The sequence below is a fragment of the Loxodonta africana genome, chromosome 4 (assembly GCF_030014295.1).
Source record: "Loxodonta africana isolate mLoxAfr1 chromosome 4, mLoxAfr1.hap2, whole genome shotgun sequence".
NCBI lineage: Eukaryota > Metazoa > Chordata > Mammalia > Proboscidea > Elephantidae > Loxodonta > Loxodonta africana.
The window spans coordinates 90,628,144-90,653,600 of NC_087345.1; the positions used below are offsets into that span (position 1 = coordinate 90,628,144).

At 42.4% G+C, this 25,457-nt stretch overlaps 1 protein-coding gene across 4 annotated transcripts in view; it reads right to left on the reverse strand.

The window, feature by feature from the left end:
- Nucleotides 1-25,457, reverse strand: part of SLC4A8 (solute carrier family 4 member 8) — a 146,682-nt gene that overhangs the window by 103,079 nt on the left and 18,146 nt on the right. Inside the window, exons 3-8 of one of the 4 annotated variants that reach the window (XR_010321850.1) lie at nt 14,724-15,315; nt 13,787-13,880; nt 12,087-12,283; nt 11,409-11,476; nt 10,897-10,962; nt 8,940-9,134 (exon numbers count right to left, since the gene is read on the reverse strand). The gene's annotated coding sequence lies outside the window, so the exon portion shown is untranslated. Of the gene's footprint in view, nt 1-4,862; nt 5,293-8,939; nt 9,135-10,896; nt 10,963-11,408; nt 11,477-12,086; nt 12,284-13,786; nt 13,881-14,723; nt 15,316-25,457 lie in introns of those variants that run through there. The other 3 variants (XR_010321849.1, XR_010321848.1, XM_023556485.2) reach the window with 3 other exon arrangements.

Below are 25,457 nucleotides of genomic sequence, written 5' to 3' on the forward strand. Positions count from 1 at the left end.
GATCGTGGAAGAAAAAATAGGGACAGCTCTAGGAGCCCTAATTCATGGCATAAACAGTATACGAAACATTACTAACAATGCACAAACACCAGAAGATAAACTAGATAACTGGGAGCTCCTAAAAATCAAACACCTACGCTCATCCAAAGGCTCCACCAAAAGAGTAAAAAGACTACCTACAGACTGGGAAAAAGGTTTTAGCTATGACGTTTTCGATCAGCATCTGATGTCTAAAATCAACATGATACTGCAAAAACTCAAAACAAAAAGGCAAATAATCCAATTAAAAAATGGGCAAAGGATATGAACAGCACTTCACTAAAGAAGACATTCAGGTAGCTAACAGACACATGAGGAAATGCTCAAGATCATTAGCCACTAGAGAAATGCAAATCAAAACTACAATGAGATTCCATCTCATTCCAACAAGGCCTGGATTAATCCAAAAAACACAAAATAATAAATGTTGGAAAGGTTATAAAGAGACTGGAACACTTATACACTGCTGGTGGGAATGTAAAATGGTACAACCACTTCGGAAATCGATTTGGCGCTTCCTTAAAAAAACTAGAAATAGAATTACCACACGATCCAACAATCCCACTCCTTGGAATGTATGCTAGAGAATTAAGAGCCTTTACACAAACAGAAATATGCACACCCCTGTTCACTGCAGCACTGTTTACAACAGCATAAAGATGGAAGCACAACTCATTAGACATGAAAGGGACTGGACAGTGGGTAGGAGAGAGATGCTGATGAAGAGTGAGCTATTTGTATCAGGTGGACACTTGAGACTGTGTTGGCATCTCCTGTCTGGAGGGGGGATGGGAGGATAGAGAGAGTTGGAAGCTGGCAAAATTGTCACGATAGACTGGAAGGGCTGACTCATTAGGGGGAGAGCAAGTGGGAGTATGGAGTAAGGTGTATATAAACTTACATGTGACAGTTTGACTTGATTTGTAAACGTTCACTTGAAGCTCAATAAAAGTTAATAAAAAAAAAAAGATGGAAGCAACCAAGGTGCCCATCAACGGATGAACGGATAAATAAATTATGGTATACTCACACAATGGAATACTACTCATCAATAAAGAACAATGATGAATCTGTGGAACATTTTATAACATGGAGGAATCTGGAAGGCATTATGCTGAGAGAAATTAGTTGCAAAAGGACAAACGTTATATAAGACCACTATTATAATAACTGGAGAAATAGTTTAAACAGAGAAGAAAATATTCTTTGATGGTTACGAGATGGCGGAGGGAGGGAGGGAGGGAGATGGGTTTTCACTAATTAGATAGTAGATAAGAATTATTTTAGGTGAAGGGAAAGACAACACACAATACAGGAGAGGTCAGCACAACTGGACTAAACCAAAAGCAAAGAAGTTTCTTGAATAAACTGAACGCTTTGAAGGCCAGCGTAGCAGGGGCGGGGGTTTAGGGACAGTGGTTTCAGGGTACATCTAAGTCAACTGGCATAATAAAATCTATTAAGAAAACATTCTGTGTCCCACTTTGGAGAGTGGCTTCTGGGGTCGTAAACGCTAGCAAGCGGCTAAGATGCATCGATACATCTCAACCCACCAGGAGCAAAGGAGAAAGAAGAACACCAAAGACACAAGGTAATTATGAGCCCAAAAGACAGAAAGGACCACATAAACCAGAGACTACATCAGCCTGAGACCAGGAGAACTAGACAGTGCCCGGCTGCAACCCGATGACTGCCCTGACAGGGAACACAACAGAGAACCCCTGAGGGAGCAGAAGAGCCGTGGGATGCAGACCCCAAATTCTCATAAAAAGACCAGACTTAATGGTCTGACAAAAGACCCCAGAGGTCATGGTCCCCAGACCTTCTGTTAGCCCAAGACAGGAACCATTCCCAAAGCCAACTCTTCAGACATGGATTGGACTGGACTATGGGAAAGAAAATGATACTGCTGAAGAATGAGCTTCTTGGATCAAGTGGACACATGAGACTGTTTTGGCATCACCTGTCTGGAGGGGAGACGAGAGAGCAGAGTAGGGGGAAGGAGTGTGCAGTCTGATTAAGGGGAGAGCAATTAGGAGTATATAGCAAGGTGTATATAAGTTTTTGTATGAGAGACTGACTTGATTTGTAAACTTTCACTTAAAGCACAATAAAAATTTAAAAAAGAAAATCTGATCATGATCTTTCCTTCTCTCACTCCTGCTCTCTTTCCCCCTCCCTCCCTCCCTCCCTCCTCTTTCTGCATAAACCCCTTCAGTGGCTTCCCCTTGTATCCTCAAATAAATACTACCTTCTTCAACCTGAGCTCTGCATGATATGGCTCTGGAGTACATCTCACACCACTCTTGTCATTGCTTCTTGTGGCTCCAGGCACGCTGGCCTTCTTTCAGATCTTCTAACTAGACCTGCTCCTTTCTGCCACAGAATCTTTGTATATACTATTCTCTTTGCCTCCAAGAGTCTTTGATCTCCTTCTTCCCTCAGTTGACACTTAGATCTTTAGATCTTTGCCCAAATTTTCTTCCTTAGTAAAATCTTCTCTGATTCAAGACCCAGGCTGGAACCACTGTTATACACACTCCTAGCACTGCCTTTCTATCAAAGCACTCACCATAGTTTGTAACACATTTAGTTGTGTGATTATTTGATTCAAAATGGTCATTCCCCGCCCCCCCGCCCTCCGCCCGCAATAGATGGTAATCTACAGGAGGGCAAAAACATTGCCTATTTTTGTTCACCATTGTATCCCAAACAGAGATTAGTAGGCCTTCAATAAATATAGGAGGACTAGATATGGCAAGATTTTCCAAAATCTTAAATATAGTTCCTTTTTTGGCTAAGTTAGCAAAGAACTACAGATCTTCCAGTAACAAACTGTTACCAAGAAGAAGACAGACCCAGTGTCTGATACCCATTTTGCTACAAACTCAGTGTTTGCCCTGCCCCCTTCCAGAAACTATCCCTGACGTCAACACAGCACTTGTTTCCAAGACTTGTCATCCTTCCTAAGACACTCCATCCTCTTCACAGTCCTCTGCTTCAGACATGATCAACCTTTAACCCCTTTTTTCCAGGACAGTAACTCTGCCACCTGATTGCACAGAAAAGAGGGAGTGCGAATTCAATGAGCTACCGCTCTCTCACTGGCTGTCACACAGTGAACGCTATTTCACAAAGCCCTTTCACAAACAGCACCTCATATGAGCCTCAAAACAAACCTGTGAGGTAAACAAGGCAGATATTATTCCCATTTTAATAGATGGGAAAACTGAGGTTCAAAGAAGCAAGTGACTTATGCAACGTCACAAAGCCTGTGCCAGACAGATGTAGGATTTGAACCTACAAACTCTGACACCTAGTTCAATGTCTTTTTACAGTCGCCACCTCAACAGTTCAGTTAAGTTACTTAAACTTGGTGTTCTCATGCTCCTAAATAAACACACCTGTTCCTGATCCCAGACTATTTCTGCTTCGAAAAAAAATAAAAAATAAAAATAAATTTTTTTTTTTTTTTTTACCCAGAACTTGTCAGACATCTGTGCAATGGGGTGGAGGGAGTCACAAACCTGGGCTACAGGAACGGGGTTTGGTCCCAGTTCCCAGTCTTTCCAGCTCTTCCTCTTGAGGCACAGGAAGAACTAGGAGCCTCCAGAAACAAAAACACAAAGAAGGGACCTGCTCCACCAGAGTAAGATCCCTAGCTACCCTTTCTCCCACAGGGCAACGTGAGGCCACAAACCGGCCTCTCCCGACCGTTGGGACCCGAAGAGACAGAGGTCAACGGCAGCCGGCCGTCATACCTCTTCGGCGGCGCAAGAGATGCGGCAGTGATCGGCCGGCTCCCAGGTTCGGCCCAAGGTCACCCTCCCGCAGCCCCCGCCCTATCCCCAATCGCCCGGAGCGCCCCCTGGTGTCCCGGGCTGGCCTCCCCTCACCCTCAGGGTGTGGCCCGCACCGCTGGGGCTTGGGGGCAGAAGGAAGGAGGGTGGGCAGAGGATGAGGAGGCTGAGCCCCGGGGAGGGGCGGGAGGCGGGGCCCTACCTGATAGCTGAGGACGCCGTCCGGCTCGTTACTCCCGGCCGGCATGGCGGACCCCAAGTAGGTCTCGCCCGCGGGTTCCAGGCCGAGCGTCAGCAGCCCGCGCACTCTGGCCGGGTCTGAGACGATCGCCCGAGCGGCGACCCCAACCCCGGAGCCAACGGTCAACCATCAACCGCCGCCGCCTCCATAGCCACCAGTCCGCGAGGCATCCGCCACAGCCAATCAGCGCGCGGGCTGTGCGGCCAATCAGCACGCGGAGCACCAGAGGACGCTGTCCGGTGGTACCCTGGGCTACCAGGAGGAGGAGGGAGCCGGGGAACCAGCCACTCCTGGGTCCGGTTGCCGTGGAAACCGCCTCCCTCCCTTCAGGGGCCTCTGGGCTTGAAGGTCCTTCCAACTGCTTGCTAGAAATTGAAAATCTTTTGCTTCCATTGGCGACTACACCTGACCTTTTGTGTATTCTGATGTTATTCCTTGGGAGATGATTTCTAAATGCTGGGGGATTCAACCCCTAGAGATTGAAGAATGGAGTAACTGAAGATGAGGGGAGAGGGCCTTCTAAAATTGTTAATCCCTGAGCTAGTGGCCAGATTTAAAAGCATTAAAGAGAGCAGCCAGGCAGCGATGAAACCCCCTCCACAGACTCACTCTGATTTAGGGCTTCTTCTTGGTCTCAGATTGGCAACAAATAGGATAGAATGGAGCTAAGAATGATTGTAATTACACAAAAATGCTTCCAACTTTTCCAAGAAATGACCTGAAGTAAATGATGTAACAAGATCTACTGCTCTAAGGCAAGGTTAGAATATCATCTGCAATGCATTCAATTTGATCTGAGTTTCAAAAAAAAGGAAAGACTGGCTAAAATCCTTTATATGCACTGTCAGATCAGACTGTAGGTGAGTGCCATTGTTAGGGGAAAAGAGAATCGTAAATAATTCTCAGCCTCTGAAAAAGCAGTACTTGGAGAATGTAGCCAGGTACATGCTTATATTGGTTTCCTAGAGCTCTAGTAACAAACTATCACAATTTGGGTGGCTTATAAGAAATAAAATTTATTGTCTCGGTTCTGGAGGCTAATATTCTGAATTTGGGTGTTGGCAGGGCTACATTCTCTCAGAAGGCTCTAGGGGAAGGTCCTTTCTTGTCTCTCCTTCTGGTAGCCCCAGGCATTACTTGGCATTCCTTGGCTTGTAGATGAATCTTCATATGGCAGTCTTCCCCCTGTGTATCTCTCTGTGTTTCTTCTCTCTGATGAGGATACCACTCAGGATTAGGCCCACCTTACTGCTGAATGACCTCCTTTTAACTAATAACATCTTCAATGATCCTATTTCCAAACAAGGTCACATTCACAGGTAAAGGGATTAGGATTTCAACATATCTTTTTGGGGAACACCATTCAATCTATAACAATGTTAGAGTTCCCTGCCGTGCGCACCACTCCCTTCCTTGGCCCTGATGAATTTGAAACAAGGTTGCACTTCAGTGTCCCTAAAGCAAGATGGTATTTCTGGTCTCCTGTCTAAGCCTGAGTCTGAGTATTTATTGCCACAGTATCTGTCAATCTCTTCATTAATCCTCTCCCTTGAATCTGGAATTCACAGGCCACCCTCAACCCCATTTCACCCATCGAAATCTTAACCATCCTTCAAAGCCAATATCAAAACCCACTTCTTCCAAGAAGACTTTCCTTACTCCTCACTCCCTCCCCCGAATCCTCATAGTACTAAATACCTTTCTTATAGCAGTTACCATGCTGTGATTGATTATTTAAGAACTTTATTTGTGCTTACTACAATATTGAAATATTTGAAGGCAGTGATCATTTTTCCTATGCCCTTTTGTATACTCCACAGAGCTTAGAAGAATGCTGGGCACATAGAAAGTAGTTAGCAAATACATATGCTTTTAATTCATTCTAATAAAAAATGAACCAAACACCTACTCTGCACAGGCCCAAGTAGCACTGAAGATGCAGAGAAATATCATATATGTCTCCAAGGGATGGGATGTGATTCCAGATTCAAGGGAGAAGATTAGTGAAGAGATTGACAGATACCGTGGCAATAAATACTAAGACTAAGCAGGAAAACAGGATATACATTGATAAAATGACAACACAACAAAGCATGGAATAAGAGCCGTATGAGTCTAAGCAGGGAAACATGATATACATTAATAAAATTACAACATAACAGAGCATAGCATAAGAGCCATATGAGTGATACAGATAACAAAGACTACAAAAGATCAGAAGAGATAATGATCTTTACAATGTGGGGCACTCAGGACTGTGAAGCAGAGGAGACGGGTTTGAGTCAAATCTGAAAACCTGGGTAAATTTTAGCTAAGTAGAGCAAACATTTCAAGTCTTGGGCAAAGACTTAGGAATAAGAACGCACGTGGCCTGTTCAGGGCAGCTGCAATTTGAGCCAAAGCAGAAAGTGTTGGAGAGGAGCAGTAAGAAGTAAACATTGTGATCAAATTGTGGAGAGCCAGCTAATTAGTTTGAATTTTGTTTTCCTTATATAGGACACAGAAGAAGTTTTAGACGACACTTCCATGTTCCAGGCCCTGGGTTTAGTGGTGTAAATGCATTGTGTAATTTAATATAACATCCCTATTATTTCCCCATTTCACTGATAAGAAAACTGAGGCTCAGAGAAGTTAACCAACTTTCTTAAGGTCAAGCAGTCATTAAGCTGGGATTCAATCATTCAATTATTAATTCAAAACATATTTACCAAGAATCTATACATCGATCCCTGTGTTGGGTGTTGGGGAAACAGAAATAAGACAGAGTTCTTGCCCTCTTGAGCATTACAATTTAGTGGGGAGACAGTAAGCAAGTAAACAAGATAATTACACGATATGAAAACTGCTATGGTGGTGTAACAGTTAAGTGCTCGGCTGCTAATTGAAAAGTCAGCACTTGGAACCCCCCAGAGGCTTCAAAGAAAAAAGGACCTGGTGATCTGCTCCCATAAAGATTACAGCCTAGGAAACCCTATAGGACAGTTCTATTCTGTCATATAGGGTTACCATGAGTCGGAATTGACTCAACAGCACACAACAACAACATGAAGTAAATAACAATATTATATGACAAAGAATAACTGGTAGAGGGTAGGGACCTACTTTAGATGGGATGGTCAGGGAGAGGCTCTCTGAAGAGGTGATGAGAGACTCTGCTGATGAAATGAGTCAAGCCAAGTCTGTCTGATAGTAGAGTTCTTGCCCTCTGTACTACACTGTCCTATAAAAGTGGTGCCATTGTCAAAACCTGCCCTTAGGTGCAAGATGGGTCAGAGGGGAACTGGGGCAGGGGATCATTTTGGAGGCTCTGGCAACATGTTATTCATAGGATGGTGGCCAAAGGGAGGATGTGCCCTGAATCCCCCACTCCCCAAGACGACAGGTTCTAGCTACAGTTGAAGTGGGCAGGGGAGGGAAAGGAATGAGGTGGTAGAAGTGATTCCTGAGAGCTCATGGGTCTGATTTTCCACCAGTTTACAGGTAGAAAAAGTCAGAGCCTCTAGCCTGTGACTCCAGGGTCAAGAGCCCCATCTTCTGGCCTATCAGGCAAATTACAAAAGGAACTAGGCTACTGAGGCTGCCTCTGTGCTATCTGGGGCGCTACATAAGACAGGTTCTCCCTACCCAGGGCTGATTTGGTCTCTCCTTCCCAAAGGAGGCTGGCTTGCTCCGCAGGCTCCAGGACCTCAGCCCCTGCCGCTCCCTATCCTGCTTGGATAAGTGCAAAGATGTTGCTCTCAGCCTACCAGCAATCAGGCCGTGGAAGACCTGGAAGGAGGATATTTGGCCAAGAATACCACTTGACACTCATTATATTTCTAAAGAGAGCAGAAGAAACAAGTAGCAGAACAGAGCTCAAAGCCATCTGGGGCCTGCACAGGATACTTGGCCTAGAAGGAAGCATGAAGTAGACAGGAAAATGGAAAATACATGTGTAGGGACAGAGACCACACACACACACATGCAAACATCAACAGGGAGGCAGGGAGGCATGCTACTTGGATGACCTCACTTAAATCCTTGCAACAACTCTATAAGGTAGGTTCTATCATCCTGTTTTACGGATGAGAAAACTGACATTGAGGCATGTAACTTGCTCCAGGTAATACAGCCAGCACAGTTAGTAAATGGAATTGCTGGGCTCTGAGCTCAGACATATCTGATTCTAGAGTGCTCATACTTAACCACCCCACTGCCTCCCACAGGTGGCTGAGTGGCACAAATCGTTAAGCAGCCAACAGCTAGCCAAAAGGTTGGCAGTTCAAACCCGCAAGAGATCGTCAGCAGATTAGGCCTGGCAAACTGTTTCCAAGAATTGACTCAACAACTGCCTCCCACGGGGTTGTCTTGGACCTCCTGCTTTCTGATTGCTCCTTTTCTATTATACGCTTTGCCCCTTCTTCATGGCTTCCAAATGTTAGACCATCCTTACGAATTTTGTCTCTAGACTTTAGCCTCTCTAATACCAGTAAAAATAAAAAAAAAAAATTTTTTTTTTTTTTTAATACCAGTGGTTCTTCAACTTTGGGGGGAAGAGGGTGGTCTCGAACCCCCTGTAGACCTCAAACGTATGGACTCTCTTTTCAGATAAGTACACAAAGCCCAAATTTTTGCATTATAATTTTAAAGATACATCCTCAGACTTCCCAGGGAAATACTTGGCACCTTACATACAGTATCTCTAAATGTTGGCTGAAAGACATTCAAATTCTCATTCAGAGACAAAAAGGTAAACATGCAAGAAATTCAAAGCATCTGAAAATGTTCTCAGATAATTGCAACCAATCTTTCAGTCACAAGCATATGAATTCCTCCAACAGTTTACCACGTCTCCTGCCCCATTTAAACTGTCAACAGGGCCATCAGGGCAGAGGTCCTAGTCTACTTGCCATTAGGTAGCTCCCAAGTCCCAGCTGCATTTTATACCTGCTTCCGCTTCGCCACCTTCCTCTTAATTACACTTCTAAACCCAAGAAAAGGCTGGAGGAAAAAACGCTGGGTTCCAAGGAAAGACTTAATTAGGGCTTGTTTGTGCTCCCGTCTGGTAGCGTTTCCTGTGGAAGGGAGGGGTGAGAGGGGAAGGGAGAGGAGAGCTGAAAAGGTTATGCAGGTGCACGTTTTGCCTCCAGCACTTGCAAAGTCACAGCATATCTAAAGAGGCTACAGAATACAATTTTCTTTGTTCACAGCACGCCACCAGCCTGGAACACTCTACATCGCACAGAGAATAATGAAGCCCCACAGAGACGGAGAGCTGAGCTCCTGACTGAAAATCTCCTTCACCGAGAATTGTGTCCTCCAAACATATATGTTCTAAGTCCTAACCGGAGGCAGATTACCCAATAAGCAAGGCACGGACGGGTTTACAGTAAGCACACTTTGTATGGTGAAAACAGATGAAACTGTGCACTACAGATTAGTAAATAAACATAAGTAAGCCCATGCATACCTTGCTTTTTGGGTAATTTGTCCCTGAACCCCTATACCTGTGGTGAGGGTCCCTGGTGGTGCAGTGGTTAAACACTCCACTGCTAACCGAAAGGTTTGAGATTTGAATCCTCCAGCCACTCCGTGGGAGAAAGACGTGGCAGTCTGCTTCTGTAAAGATTCACAGACTTGGAAACCCTATGGGGCAGTTCTACTCTGTCTTACAGGGTCACTATGAGTCAGAATCTACTTGATGGCAACAGGTTGTTTATATATATATATATATATATATATATATATATATATATATATATATATATATATACACCTGTGGTTATAATCCCATGTGGGAATGGGTTTTCTGTGTTATGTTAATGAGACAGTACTGTATTAATGTAGGGTGTGTCTTAAGTCAATCCCTTTTGAGATATAAAAGAGATGAAACAAACAAGGAGGAAGCAGAGATGGGGGAAGAGAGATGCCAAGCCACAAGATCACCCAGGAGCAGAAGCTCAAAAGAGACAAGAAAGAGCCTTCCCCCAGAGGTGAAAGAGAGAGAAAGCCTTTCCCCAGAGTCAGCACTCTGAATTCAAACTTTTAGCCTTCTAAGCTGTGGGAAAGTAAGTTCCTGTTTGTTAAAGCCACGAATTTGTGATATTTCTGTACAGCAGCACTAGATAGCTTAGACAATCTGTCATTAGCAGCAGCATCTGAAGACCCTCCTTGTAATGTACTCATTTTTGTCTTGCTCAAGACTAAGTGAGGCTCTGGTAGAGAGAATACAAATAAAATAGCAAAAACCTAGTTTTTACTTTCTCTGGACATTTGGACAGAAGCGGAGGTAGAAAAAAGGAACTTTAGAAGGGAGCAGAACAAAATAGAAAACTAAGCTGTAAAAAAATTGTTGTCATATGCAAGTAAAGAATAGGCCTTTGAGGAATAAGATTAGGGGGGCCTTCCAGACCCATACAGGAAGCCATTCAGGAATTTAAACAAACAGAGGTGTTAACCAAGGACTTGCCAACTTCTTGATACCAGATCTGGACACATTTGCATTAACAAAATAAATTTATCTTATCTATTTCTAATCAGACCTAACCTTGCACTGAAATCAGGTCTGTAGAGAGTGCTTTCACTCCATATCTTATGTACTTGGAGATAAGATTTCTTAGCCTTGTTGTACTAAGTAGAGAAGTCCTAACTTCACTTTTAGCGAATAGGCCTGGGGTATCTTTAAAGTGGCAGCAAATTCAATACCTCACATTTGTATAATTCTGTATACTCTTAACTTTTAAAAACCTCCATTATCTCATTTGTCTTCAACAGGTCTATAAATGTAGACTGAATGTTTTATAGACTAGGAAACTGTGACCAGGCATAAGGACTTACCCAGGCCAGTTAATAGAAGAACTGGTGCAAGAACTACTGATGCTTCCCACTCCACTCTGTGGCTTTCTAGAAATATAATTACATTCAGTCATTTTTTGCATAAAATTGAATTGTCTTCAACGGAATAGTGAAAATGTGAATCTCCTTTAGAACTCACATTAACGTCCCATAGCAAAAGCCCAGGGTTTTCCCCTTTGTTACCCTTCCCAGCAGATGACGGTTTCATGTAACATCTACTTTGAAATGCTTTTCTGTGATACCCATTCATTAGTTTACTAAGCAAACTCCCATAAAGTTTGGAAAATAATTATTACTGCTTCCATCTCTAGAACAATGTTATCTAGCATAGATATAAATTCAATCCAAGATACTCTTACTTCCCAGGATATACCCCTTGAGGCCTTTTATTTTACAGTTGATGAAAAAGAAAAGAATCCCATTCAAACATTTGGGCTGGAGCAAAGGGAATAGACATAGAATTTGAATTATTTCACTGGTGTATCTTTTCTTACCTCTCATCTTTTGTCAAATTGAAAAGTCCAGCATCCACTTTAAAGAATGCTGAGTTCTCTGGTCCTTTCTGTAAACCAACAGAAAATATAAGAAAGAGTATTTGCTAGATTTACCAAGAATAACCAGGGCTATGAGATTATATATTAAACTCTATCGCTTGAAAACAAAGAACACATCTTTTCAAAGGCCCATGGAATATACACCAAAATTGATTATTAGGCCAAAAAGAAATTAGGTAGCCAATTAAAAGCAGAGGGAAAAAAATCCAGCTTAAAACAGGTATAGGAAAAATCAGGTTTGTTTGGGGTAGGAAAAATGGACTGAGCTAGTTGCCAGTGAGTCATGTGTTTCAGAGTAGGACTGCGCTCCATAGGTTTCCAATGGCTATGATCTTTTGAAAGTGCATCTCCAGAGCTTTCCTCCAAGGAGCCTCTCTGGTATTCAAACCACCAACCTTTCTGTTAGTAGCCGGCCACTAAATCATTTGCACCACCCAGGAAGTCCCAAAATGGACTAGAGACATTTTAATTTGATTATAACCTGTGTATTAGTTTGAGTTTCTCCCAGACTTCTTGTCCATATTGTTGGAAGGAATTTAGGAGTCTGACTCCCCTCCTCAGCACCCCAGAGAAGGGGTCATCCAATTTTCCTTGAACCTCCAGTAACGGGAAACTCACCTATGAATGAAGTTAGGAGCCCCATTCCACTGTGAGCCATGTTCAGTTTGTGCACTTAGAACTTCTGCTCTTGACTCTAAGTGTTCTCCTCTGGGCCTCCAAAGGGAAAGTCTAGGTACTCTTCCACATGACTGCCCTTCAAATACTTGCAGCCAATTATGGTATCCTCCCTTGCTCTTGTCTACTGGAATTCTTTCCTGAGATAAGGCATAATCAGGATGGGATTACTGTCTCTAGCAAGCCACCCGCATCAGAATGATTCTAAACTACTAAGAGAGCTTCCAGCAAGGGAATACAGAATTTAAAAAGATTTCCACTTTTGTTAATTTTGCTATGTAATAATAGGATTGTGGTTATGTAGAAGATGATTCTAAGTCTTAGGAGATGCACGCTCCTGCAGTGTTTAGGGGTGATATCATAATGTCTGCAACTTACTTTCAAATGATAAAGCAATATAGGTATAGAAAGAGATAGGTAGGTAAATGACAGATATATAATGATAAATAAAGCAAATGTAGCAAAATATTAACAATTGTGGAATCTAGTGGAGGCTTTACAGGTGTTCATTATCCTTGTTTTATATCTTCTATGGCTGAAATTTTTTATAATTAAAAGTTAGGAAATAAAGGACCAGAAAAGGTAAGGAAGGGATAAAAGTGAAATAGACATTTTCAAAAACACAAATAATAAAAAAAACAAACAAAAAAACCTCTCTCCGACAGGCTAATTCCCAAGCCACTGGGCACAACTTCAGGACATCCCTGCCTCAAGCTGGCCAAATGCCAAAAATACAGATTGTCTCCAGGATATGAGACATGTCTAAAGCAAGGTGACTCAGAAAATTTGAAAGATAAAAGATGGGCAAAAGTATACCAGGTAAAAGCAAAAAAAAAGAAAGTAGGAGTATGGCCTTACTTTCTGGCAATATTGATTTCAAGCCAAATATTATTTAAGTACACAAAGATAAGCACTTTATGATAAAAAAAAAGTTTACAATGAAGATCTAACAAATACCTATGCAACCAGATAAAATAGCAACAAATATACAAAGGAAAATTTATTGGAAATACAAGAAAAAAATCGATACACACATTATTATGAGAAGAATTTATTTTACCTCTCTCAACCCGTGAGAGACCATGACAAAAAATAAGATACAGACCTGAGTAACATAGTTAATATGATTGATCTAATTTATATGTGTTAAACTCTATTCCTTGCAAAAAAAAAAATAATAATAATACATCTTTTCAAGGGCCCATGAAATATTTGACCGAAATTGATTATTAGGCAAAAACAAAAGATGATAAATTCTACGGAGTAACAGACATTCTGTTATCATAATATAATAAAACTTAAAATCAGTGACAAAATTATTTTAAAAATTAAAAAAAAACTCTACTACCTGATATTTTTTAAAACTCTTAAGCAACTCTTTCATAAGAAAAGGAAGACAAAACTGAAATTATGTAAGACTAGAACCAAAAATTTTCTATAGATTTAAGCAAATAGGAGAATAAAAATAAATGGATTAAGCATCCAACCCAAAGAAGTTAGGAAAAGAGCCACAAAAAATCTAAAGAATGACTTTTTAAAGGTAAAAGTAGAAAGTATTCACTTATAAAACAGAAGAACAATAGAGCTTATAAATACATCCAAGAACTAATTCTTCAGAGAAAAAAAATAAACTATCAGCTCACCAAATCATGGTGTGGGGAAGCATGATGGTAAAAGAATCCTTTTGTTCAACTCTGTGTAAGTCACTTTGAAAAAGTCGGCTAAACGGATAATTCTCTATTAAAAAAAAAAAAACAGCATTGTTAAACGAGAATTTTCTATGGGGGAAAGGGAGAAATTTTCAAAGAAACACCCTCCAATAAATAAATGAACAAATTCAACCCCAGATGCATTCACGGATGACTGTACCCAGAACAATCAAAGCCAGCATCATTCTTAATAGGAAAACACTAGAAGTATTCCCAGCAAAATCAGAAACTAGTTAAGGAGGACAACCGTCACTACGATTACTTAATTGTTAGGAAGGGAATTAACCAATAGAACTTGATAACAGAAAAAAATATATATAAAAACTAGTCAGGAAGATATTAAATTATATGACTAGGAACATAAAAAGAATCAACTGAAAACTATTACAAACAGTAAGACAATTCAGAAAAGTGACTGGGCACACGATTATTACGTAAAAATCAATAGCTTTCCTTATAACGCAAAGCACAGGTGTTTAGCTAATAGGATGAGAGGGAAGATTCCTGTTATGGTAGCAAGTGAAAACATAAAAGACCTAGCAAACAGCAAGTAATATGCAAAAACTACGTGAAAAAATCATTAACATACTACCGAGGGGCACAAAACCAAAACCAAACACACTGCCGTCAAGTTGATTCCGACTCATAGCGACCCTATGGGACAGAATAGAACTGCCTGATAGAGTTTCCAAGGAGCACCTGGCGGATTCGAACTGCCGACCTCTTGGTTAGCAGCCATAGCACCTAACCACTATGTCACCAGGGCTTCCGAGGGGCACAAAAGAAGCCTTGAATACATGGAAAATTTCCCTCTGTCCTCTAGTGGGAAAAACTCAGTTTTGTTAAAGACGTTAATTCTTCTTCTACTCACCTATAAATTTCAGAACATCCTAATAACATTTCCAAGAGGTGTTTGCTGTTGTTTGTTTGTTGGTTTTGTTTCTAGTTTTTTAATGAGAAAGGAAAAATACCCAGGACAATTCTGAAAAAATAAAACTGAGGAGCTATTTAGACCCCTTCCTCACACCTTACACCAAAATAAATCCCAGATGGACCAAAGATTTCAATATTAACAAGTGAAATAAATATTCTAGATGGAAAATGCTGTGGAAAGAGCATTACACTGGGGGTTCATCTTTCCTTGAGGGACAAGGGACCAGCTCAAGCTCCCTTGACAGCTGGGAAGTGGGGACTCAACCTCCATTAAACAATCCTTGTTTAACACCAAGTGAGCATGGGCAGAGCTCCAGTGTCCTGTAGGCCATGCCTTCCTGCAGCTACAATCTTGAGCAGCCTTGTGTCCTCAAGCAGAGAGAGTTAAATACCACGTTCCTGAAGTGCCACGCCTGAGCAGTACAGGAGTGTTGGTCCTCAGTATCTCAAAGTTCAGCCGTCACCTGTCTGTGACAGAATTTGTGCTCTCACCACCACCAGAGCAGACAGCTCAGTACTGGTGAAGTGGCCTGTTGGAAAAAACCAAAATATTTTTTTCTAGTTGTGTGTGTGTATGTCTGTGTGTGTGTGTAGTGAAAATATATTCCATAAAACATTCACCAATTCAACGGTTTCTACATGTACAATTCAGTGACATTGATCATATTCTTCACGTTGTGCAACCCCCTCCCTATCTTTTTCCTAATTATTCCACCCCATTAATATAAACCCAGTGCCCCCACCCCAAGCAAAAACTTCCCCCTTTTCTCTCCCTCCCACCCCTGCTAGCCACTAATAAACTTTGCTTTCTATACATTGGAGCCCTGGTGGCACAGTGGTCAAGAGCTTGGCTGCTAACCAAAGGATCAGCAGTTCAAATCCACAGCTGCTCCTTGGAAACCCTGTAGGGCAGTTCTGCTGTGTCCCATAGGGCCACTATGAGTTGGACTCAAAGGCAATATGTTTTTTCTATACATTTGCTTATCTCCTATGAAACTCATTGCCAGCGAGTAGATTCCAACTAATCACAACACTACAGGAGAGAGTAGAACTGCCCCATACGGTTTCCAAGGAGTGGCTGGTGGATTCAAACTGCTGACCTTTTGGTTGGCAGCCTAATGCTTAACTACCGTGCCACCCAGGCTCCTATCTCATATAAGTGAGGTCATATTTCTCCTTTTTTGACTGACTTACATCATTCAACATGTTTTCAAGGTTCATCCATGCCGTTGACTGTATCCAACCAAAAAGAAACGCACTGCCATTGAGTCAATTCTGACTCATCAGCGACCCTGTAGGACAGAGTAGAACTGCCCCATAGGTCCAAGGCTGTACATGTTTATGGAAGCAGGCTGCCACAACTTTCTCCCACACAGCGGCTGGTGGGTTCAAATTGATGACTTTTTGGTTAGCAGTGGAGCGCTTTAACCACCGCACCACCAGGGCTCCTGTAGAATGTATCAAAACTTCATCTTTCTTTACGGGTGAGTAATATTCTACTGTATTTATATACCACATTTTTTAAATCTGTTTTCCTGTTCATGGACATTTCGGCTGTTTCCACCTTTTGTCTATTGTGAAAGGTGCTACAATGAACAATGGTGTACAGGTTTCTATTTGCATTTCTGCTACCAAACGAGCTTTAAACAGGGAATGCTGACCAATTCAGTTAAGAGTGTACTTTCCAGAGACTAAGGAGCCCACATTTAAGAGACACACCCTCAGGGCAAGACATCACGCCAGCCAGTGCCCTCGTCCTCTCGCATGCCTTGAACTTTGCCCGCTTCCACCCTGAGTCCTCACTGTCCTAGGCTAGCTCCTCATTAACCACAGCCCTCTGTTTCAGTGAGCCCACTGAGCCAGGACCAAGCCAGACTAGCTTCTTCCTCTCCACACTAGTAAGCCCCTGGGACCCTGAGGAGAGGGTGGAGCCTTAGAGGGCAACAGACTGGACTTCTAGACTGGCTATCACTGCATGTGGGGCCAGGAGTGCTAAATTCCAGGGACCAGCTGGGACATGTTATTTGAACCCCAAATTGTAGGAGCTATCCAGGTCACACATATGATCTTCACTCTACCTGCATCTCTCCCACTTACCCACCTGGCAAACTTCTATTCATTCTTCACAAACCAGGTCATGTCACCTCTTCTAAATCCTAAAGCACCACTTCCTCCAGTTAGTGAAGTTAATCACTCCCTCCTTTGTGCTGTCTCTGGGCCTCCTACATACATTCTTCTGCTGAAGCTCTCATCACACTTTAGACTGACTCTTCAGTAGACTGTGAGCCTCCTACGGGTAGGGACCATGTCTTTGATCTCTGACTCCCTGGGACCTAGCACTGCACCCCACACCAATAGTGCTTTACAGTTTCCACAGTGCTTTCAAATGCTTTACCCTTTCCAGCTACAAATAGAATATTAGAGTGTCTTTCCTTACACAGGGCCAAAATCTGTCTCCTGGGATAATCTTCTTTGGAGCTGGTGATCTCCCTCATTAGACAAAGAGTTCCCTGAGAAAGAAATGCTAGTTCTTTGCCCTCCTCTGGTCCTAACCTCATCCACACAGAAGTCGACCTCAGTAAATGCAACTGCAGCTGCTGCAGCCACACTTCCTACTTTCAAGGGTAGGAACACCCTGTAACCCCATTACGCCTCCCTGGGGCCTTTTGGCCCGTGTATCTCCAGAGAACCAGACAGTCCAATTTATTTAATGCCATGTGATCTACTGCACCCACACCACATTTTATGGTCTTAATTCCGTTTGTAATAGACAGTGTGACATGACTCTGCCTTTCTGAAAAACAGGCCACCTCTTGCCATGAGTTATTTGACAATCAGCCCTCTCTTAGTTGAGAAGGGCTGGAACACTTTAAATCTCTTTTCTAGTAATGGATAATATCCTGGAATATGAATCAAAAACTTCAATAACATTCATAGCCTTTGACCCAGCGAATTCAACTTAAGGAAGTTAACTGTCAGAAAAATGGTCAGAGAAGTGCACCAAGGGGGATTATAGCAACACTATTTATATAGAACAAGGGACCCCACTGGAGAACTTAAAGGCAACCTCTCCAAAGCAAACCTGAAGGACATGGCTGGCCATAGAGCACCCATCTGCACGCCTGAGCCTGAGTTTGCAACGCAGTGGAAAAAGGGTGCTCTCTGAGGCTCACTCAGCACCTGAAGGAATTGAGGTGTAGCATGCTCTAAAAGATCTTAGAGATGGGTCAGATGCTGGACTAGCCTCTTGCCTCTCTGGTCTTTAGGTCACCTCCTCTTCCAAGGGAAAGTCTTTCATTTCCCCCGCTCTCGCATCTACCTCCAAGACCTACCTGGGGAAGTACCTGACTCAAGGGCATTACAGAAGATAAGACCTTAGAAGGATGGGTGGTTCAATATGTCCCCATATTCCCAGTCAGTCACCACTCAACTCCCTTTTCCTATTCTCTGGTGTCTTAGTTATCTAGTGCTGCCATACCAGAAATACCACAAGTGGATGGCTTTAACAAAGAGAAATTTATTTTCTCACAGTAAAGTAGGCTAAAAGTCCAAATTCAAGGTGTCAGCTCCAGGGAAAGGCTTTCTCTCTCTGTCGGCTCTGGAGCAAGGTCTTTGGTCAAGGACCTTCTCAGGTGCAGAGACCCCAGGCCCAAAGGACATGCTCTGCTCCTCGTGCTGCTTTCTTGGTGGTATGAGGTCCCCCTGTTTCTCTGCTTGAGTCTTTCTTTTATATATCGAGAGATTGCCTCAAGACACAATCCAATCCTGCCTCACTATCACAACTGCCACCCATCCTCCCTTATTAACATCTTAGAGGCAGGATTTACAACATATAGGAAAATCACACAATACTGGGAATCATGGCCCAGCCAAACTGATACACACATTTTGGGGGAACATAATTCAATCCATGACACCTGGGGAGTCAAGGCATCATTTCCTAAGTTTTTCTTGGAGGCTTCCCTCTGCTTCCTCCTTGGCAGCAAACCTCCCAACTAGATTTAAAGGAACATAGACAGTCCTTTCACCAACACCCCTATAGCGATAAGTCAGTTCAGTGTATCATATTATTTATTGACCTGATCCTTTGGCTGCAAGTGACAAGACACACTCAAGTTTTAGCCAAGACAAGAAAAAAAAAAAGAAAGAGGGTGATGGGTGGAGCAGGGGAGGAAAAAAAAAAGAAGAGAGGGGAGAAGAGGAGAGGAGAGGACAGAAGGGGAGAGGTGGGGAAGGAAGAAAGAGAAAGGAAAGGAGGGAAGGGGAGAGGGGGTGAAAGAGAGGAGAAGTCTAGGAGTAAATGACTTTAGGTACAGCAGGATCTAGGAGTCCAAAAGATATCATTGGGGTCTTCTCACTCTCTACCTCCTCTGCTTTCTCCGTGTTGGCTTTATGCTCAGGTTGACTCTTCTTTCTTAAATAATAGCGAAGATGGCCACCAGTAACTCTAAACTTACATCACCTTCCCAGCCAAATGATTCCACTGGTAGTAGAATGGTGGTGAGAGGGAGGGGGAGCTGGTGCATCGTTCTTGCCAGTTCCAGCAAATGCCCCAGGGAAGGCTCTGACTGGCCTGGTTTGAGTTAGGTTCCTGACCCTAAACCAATCACTGTCGCCAAGGGGTCATAGAGCCACCCTGCTTCTGGGGAGTGAGGTCAGCCTCATCTGAACCTCAAATTCTGGACTAAGAATCAAAGGAAAGTAGTTGCTTAAAGAGACACTGAATAAAGATAAAAGCAGGTTCTTTATATTTAACATTGAAGCCCTGGTGATGCAATGGTTATGTGCTGGGCTGCTAACCGAAAGGTCGTTGGTTTTAACCCACCAGCTGCTTCAGGAGAAAGATGTGGCAATCTGCTTCCGTAAAGATTTACAGCCTTGGAAACCCTATGGGGCAGTTCTACTCTGTCATATAGGATAGCCCTGAGTTGAAATCAACTCTACAGCAGTGGGTTTGGTTTTTTTGTTTTGTTTTGTTTTGTTTTTATATCTGACTGGTCTTGTCCCAATCTCTGCCTGTCCTGTACAGACAGTCAGGCTCCCCAGTTCCTCCTACATTTGGTTGCAGTCAACTTCCACAGACTGACAATTTTCTGTCCACCAGGCAGCCCCTGGTTCCAAACAGTAATCAGTCCCCTTCATGTAGCTGACATCATGCTTGTGTCTATTCTGTTGGTGTGCAGCAAGCAGAAACTATGGCTAAGCAGTATGATTCCTGTAATTTGCCCATAAGCCTGGCTTCGCCCTGAAGAAATCCCACTCTCCTTGCCTCTCCTAAGGCAGAGATCACTGTGTCAGGCCCTGTCCAAACCTGGGCGGGACACAGAGAGCCACTAAGTGGGCAGAAATGGAAACTCCAAGGCTCGCAGCCATGGCTGCCACATGCGGTTTTGCCGCTTGTGCCCTCCCCAAGAGCGCCTGGCTGAAAGGAGCATGCTCAGCTTGCCAAGCCAAGAGTGCTGGTTCAGGTCTGCATCTGCCTGGAGGAAGGCGTGCCTTTTAATAATTCACACGCAGCTACTCCTGGGCTAACAAGTTCCCTGTCTGAAGCACAGGAGCAGATAAGGGACGATTGTCCCAAGGCTGGCACAAGAAGAATTGGAAAGCTTGGAATCTGGACTTTAGACATGACTCAAGCAGCAGAGTAATTGCCTTGTGAATGTTTGTGTTGCTTCTGGATATAGTATAGCTAAGGTATAGAGGGCAGTGAACCTGTAGTTCTGTGCAACTCCAGTCTGGCAAACATCTTGTTCCCCATCCACCGTCAGTATTGTCAAACTTTGGAGGGTGCTTCTCTGTGAGTTGATGCGAGAGGCCATGGGGAGCAGCAACACACCCCTGTATGTACTCTTGTCTCTTTTCTGCTCTTTGCACTGCTTTCAGCTGTTTTGGGAATAAACCAAACTGAAAGCAACTTTGAACAGGATCCAAGTGGTCATTCTTGCATATCCTCAACCCCAGACCAAACTTCATGGTTCAGCCAAGCTCATCAAGGAGCTATCAAGGCTCCTGCCCAAACACCAGAAACAAGTAAATAAAGCTTTCTAGTGGAAACCACATATAAAGAAAGCCATGGGTTGGCTCCATCGACACTTTTGTTCAGGTTGCATGGCCCCAAGACCTATGTTGCTATTAGTTGCCCTTGAGTCAATTCTGACTCATGGCGACCCCACATGTTACAGAGTGGAACTGCTCCATAGGGTTTTCTTGGCTGTAATATAAATTAAAGCAGATCACCAGGCCTTTTCTTCTGTGGTACTGCTGGGTGGGTTTGAACCGCCAACCTTTAGGTTAGCAGTTGAGCACAAACCGTTTATGACACCTAGTGTCTTTCCAACACCCTTGTTGTTAGGTGCCATCCAGTCAGTTCTGACTCATAGGGACCCTATGTACAATAGAACAAAACACTGCCGTGTCCTGCACCATCCTCATAATTGTCGTTATACTTGAGCCCATTGTTGCAGCCATTGTCAATCCACCTCATTGAGGGTCTTCCTCTCTTTTGCGACCCTCTACTTTACCAAGCATGATGCTCTTCTCCAGGGACTGGTCCCTCCTGTTAACTTGTCCAAAGTATGTGAGACGAAGTCTCGCCATCCTTGCCTCTAAGGAGCATTCTAGCAGTACTTCTTCCAAGACAGATATGCTTGTTCTTTTGACAGTCCATGATATATGCAATATTCTTCACCAACACCATAATTCAAAGACATCAATTCTTCTTTGTTTTTCCTTATTCATTGTCCAGCTTTCGCATGCATATGAGGTGACTGAAAACACCACGGCTTGGGTCAGGTGCACCTTAGTCCTTAAAGTGATATCTTTGCTTTTTAACACTTTAAAGAGGTCTTTTCCAGATTTTCCTGCTTCCATGGGTGTTGATTGTAGATCCAAGTAAATGAAACTCTTGACAACTTCAATCTTTTCTTTGTTTATCACGATGTTGCTTATTGGTCAAGTTGTGAAGATTTTTGTTTTTTGTTTTTTATTTTTATTGTGCTTTAAGTGAAAGTTTACAAATCAAGTCAGTCTCTCACACAAAAACCCATTCATACCTTGTACACACTCCCAATTACTCTCTCCTTAATGAGACAGCCTGCTCTCTCCCTCCACTCTCTCTTTTCGTGTCCATTTTGCCAGCTTCTAACCCCCTCCACCCTCTCATCTCCCCTCCAGGCAGGAGATGCCAACATAGTCTCAAGTGTCCACCTGATCCAAGGAGCTCACTCCTCACCAGCATCCCTCTCCAACTCATTCTCCAGTCCAATCCCTGTCTGAAGAATTGGCTTCGGGAATGGTTCCTGTCCTGGGGCAACAGAAGGTCTGGGGGCCGTGACCACCGGGGTCCTTCTAGTCTCAGTCAGACCATTAAGTCTGGTCTTATGAGAATTTGGGGTCTGCATCCCACTGCTCTCCTGCTCTCTCAGGGGTTCTCTGTTGTGCTCCCTGTCAGGGCAGTCATTGGTTGTAGCCAGTCACCATCTAGTTCTTCTGGTCTCAGGATGACATAGTCTCTGGTTCATGTGGCCCTTTCTGTCCCTTGGGCTGGTAATCGCCTTGTGTCCTTGGTGTTCTTCATTCTCCTTTGATCCAGGTGGGCTGAGACCAATTGATGCATCTTAGATGGCTGCTTGCTAGCATTTAAGACCCCAGGCACCACTCTTCAATTGGGATGCAGAATGTTTTCTTAATAGATTTTATTATGCCAGTTGACTTAGATGTCCCCTGAAACCATGGTCCCCAGACCTCTGCCCCTGCTACGCTGGCCTTCGAAGCACTCAGTTTATTCAGGAAACTTTTTTGCTTTTGGTTTAGTCCAATTGTGCTGACCTCCCCTGTATTGTGTGCTGTCTTTCCCTTCACCTGATGTAGTTCTTATCTACTATCTAATTAGTGAATGCCCCCTCCCACCTTTCCTCCCTCCCCCATCTCATAACCACAAAAGAATGTTTTCTTCTCAGTTCAAACTATTTCTCAAGTTCTTATAATAGTGGTCTTATAGAATATTTGTCCTTTTGCAACTGAATAATTTCACTCAGCATAATGCCTTCCAGGTTCCTCTGTGTTATGAAATGTTTCACAGATTCCTCACTGTTCTTTATCAATGCATAGTATTCCATTGTGTGAATATACCATAATTTATTTATCCATTCATCCGCTGATGGGAACCTTGGTTGCTTCCATCTTTTTGCTATTTTAAACAGTCCTGCAAAAAACATGGGTGTGCATATATCTGTTCATGTAAAGGCTCTTATTTCTCTAGGATATATTCCAAGGAGTGGGATTGCTGAATCGTATGATGTTCTATTTCTAGGTTTTAAGGAAACGCCAAATCGATTTCCAAAGTCGTTGTACCGTTTGACATTCCCACCAGCAGTGTAGAAGTGTTCCAATCTTTCCACAGCCTCTCCAACATCTATTATTTTGTGTTTTTTGGATTAATGCCAGCCTTGTTGGAGAGAGATGAAATCTCATTGTAGTTTTGATCTGCATTTCTCTAATGGCTAATGATCATGAACATTTCCTCATATATGTTAGCTACCTGAATGTCTTCTTTAGTGAAGTGTCTATTCATATCTTTAACCCATTTTTTAACTGGGTTATTTGTCTTTTTGTAGTTGAGTTTTTGCAGTATCACGTAGATTTTAGAGATCAGGCGCTGATCAGAAATGTCATAGCTAAAAACTTTTTCCTAGTCCGTAGGTAGTCTTTTTACTCTTTTAGGGAAGTCTTTGGATGAGCATAGGTGTTTGATTTTTAGGAGCTCCCAGTTATCTAGTTTTTCTTCTACATTCTTTATAATGTTTTGTATACTCTTTATGCCATGTATTAGGGCTCCTAATGTTGTCCCTATTTTTTCTTCCATGGTCTTTATCATTTTAGATTTTATATTTAGGTGTTTGATCCATTTTGAGTTAGTTTTTGTGCATGGAGTGAGGTATGGGTCTTGTTTCATTTTTTTGGAGATGGATATCCAGTTATGCCTGCACCATTTGTTAAAAAGACTGTCTTTTCCCCATTTAACTGTTTTAGGGCCTTTGTCAAATATCAACTGCTGATATGTGGATGGATTTATGTCTGGATTCTCAATTCTGTTCCATTGATCCATGTATCTGTTGTTGTACCAGTACCAGGCTGTTTTGACTACAGTGGCGGTATAATAGGTTCTAAAATCAGGTAAAGAAAGGCCTCCCACTTTGTTCTCCTTTTTCAGTAATGCCTTATTTATCTGGGGCCTATTTCCCTTCCATATGAAATTGGTGATTTGTTTCTCCATCTCATTAAACAATGTCCTTAGGATTTGGATCGGAATTGCATTAAATGTATAGATCGCTTTTGGTAAAATAGACATTTTTATAATGTTAAGTCTTACTATCCACGAGCAAGGTATATTCTTCCACTTACATAAGTCTCTTTTGGTTTCTTGCAGAAGTGTACTGTAGTTTTCTTTGTATAAGTCTTTTACATCTCTGGTAAGATTTATTCCTAAGTATTTTATCTTCTTGGTGGCTACTGTAAATGGCATTGATTTGGTGATTTCCTCTTCAATGTTCTTTTTGTTGGTGTAGAGGAATCCAACTGATTTTTGTATGTTTATCTTGTATCCCGATACTCTGCTGAACTCTTCTACTAGTTTCAGTAGTTTTCTGGAGGATTCCTTAGGGTTTTCTGTGTATAAGATCATGTCATCTGCAAATAGAGATACTTTTACTTCTTCCTTGCCAATCTGGATGCCCTTTATTTCTTTATCTAGCCTAATTTTCTGGCTAGGACTTCCAGCACAATGTTGAATAAGAGTGGTGATAAAGGGCATCCTCGTCTAGTTGCCGATCTCAGTGGGAATGTTTTCAGGCTCTCTCCATTTAGGGTGATGTTGGCTGTTGGCTTTGTATAAATGCCCTTTATTATGTTGAGGAATTTTCCTCCTATTCCTATTTTGCTGAGAGTTTTTATCGTGAATGAGTGTTGAACTTTGTCGAATGCCTTTTCTGCATCAATTGATAAAATCATGTGATTCTTGTCTTTTGTTTTATTTATGTGGTAGATTACATTAATTGTTTTTCTAATGTTGAACCATCCCTGCATACCTGGTATGAATCCCACTTGGTTATGGTGAATTATTTTTTTGATATGTTGTTGAATTCTATTGGCTAGAATTTTGTTGAGGATTTTTACATCTAAGTTCATGAGGGATATAGGTCTATAATTTTCTTTTCTTGTGGTGTCTTTACCTGGTTTTGGTATCAGGGCTATAGTGGCTCCATAGAATGAGTTTGGTAGTATTCTGTCTTTTCCTACGCTCTGAAATACCTTTAGTAGTAGTGGTGTTAACTCTTCTCTAAAAGTTTGTTAGAACTCTGCAGTGAAGCCGTCTGGACCAGGGTTTTTTTTTTGTTGGGAGTTTTTTTGATTACCTTTTCAATCTCTTCTTTTGTTATGAGTCTATTTAGTTGTTCTACTTCTGAATGTGTTAGTTTAGGTAGGTAGTGTGTTTCTAGGAGTTCATCCGTTTCTTCTAGGTTTTCAAATTTGTTTGAGTATAGTTTTTCATAGTAATCTGATATGATTCTTTTAATTTCATTTGGGTCTGTTGTAATATTGCCCATCTCATTTCTTATTCGGGTTATTTGCTTCCTCTCCTGCTTTTCTTTCGTCAGTTTGGCCAGTGGTTTAT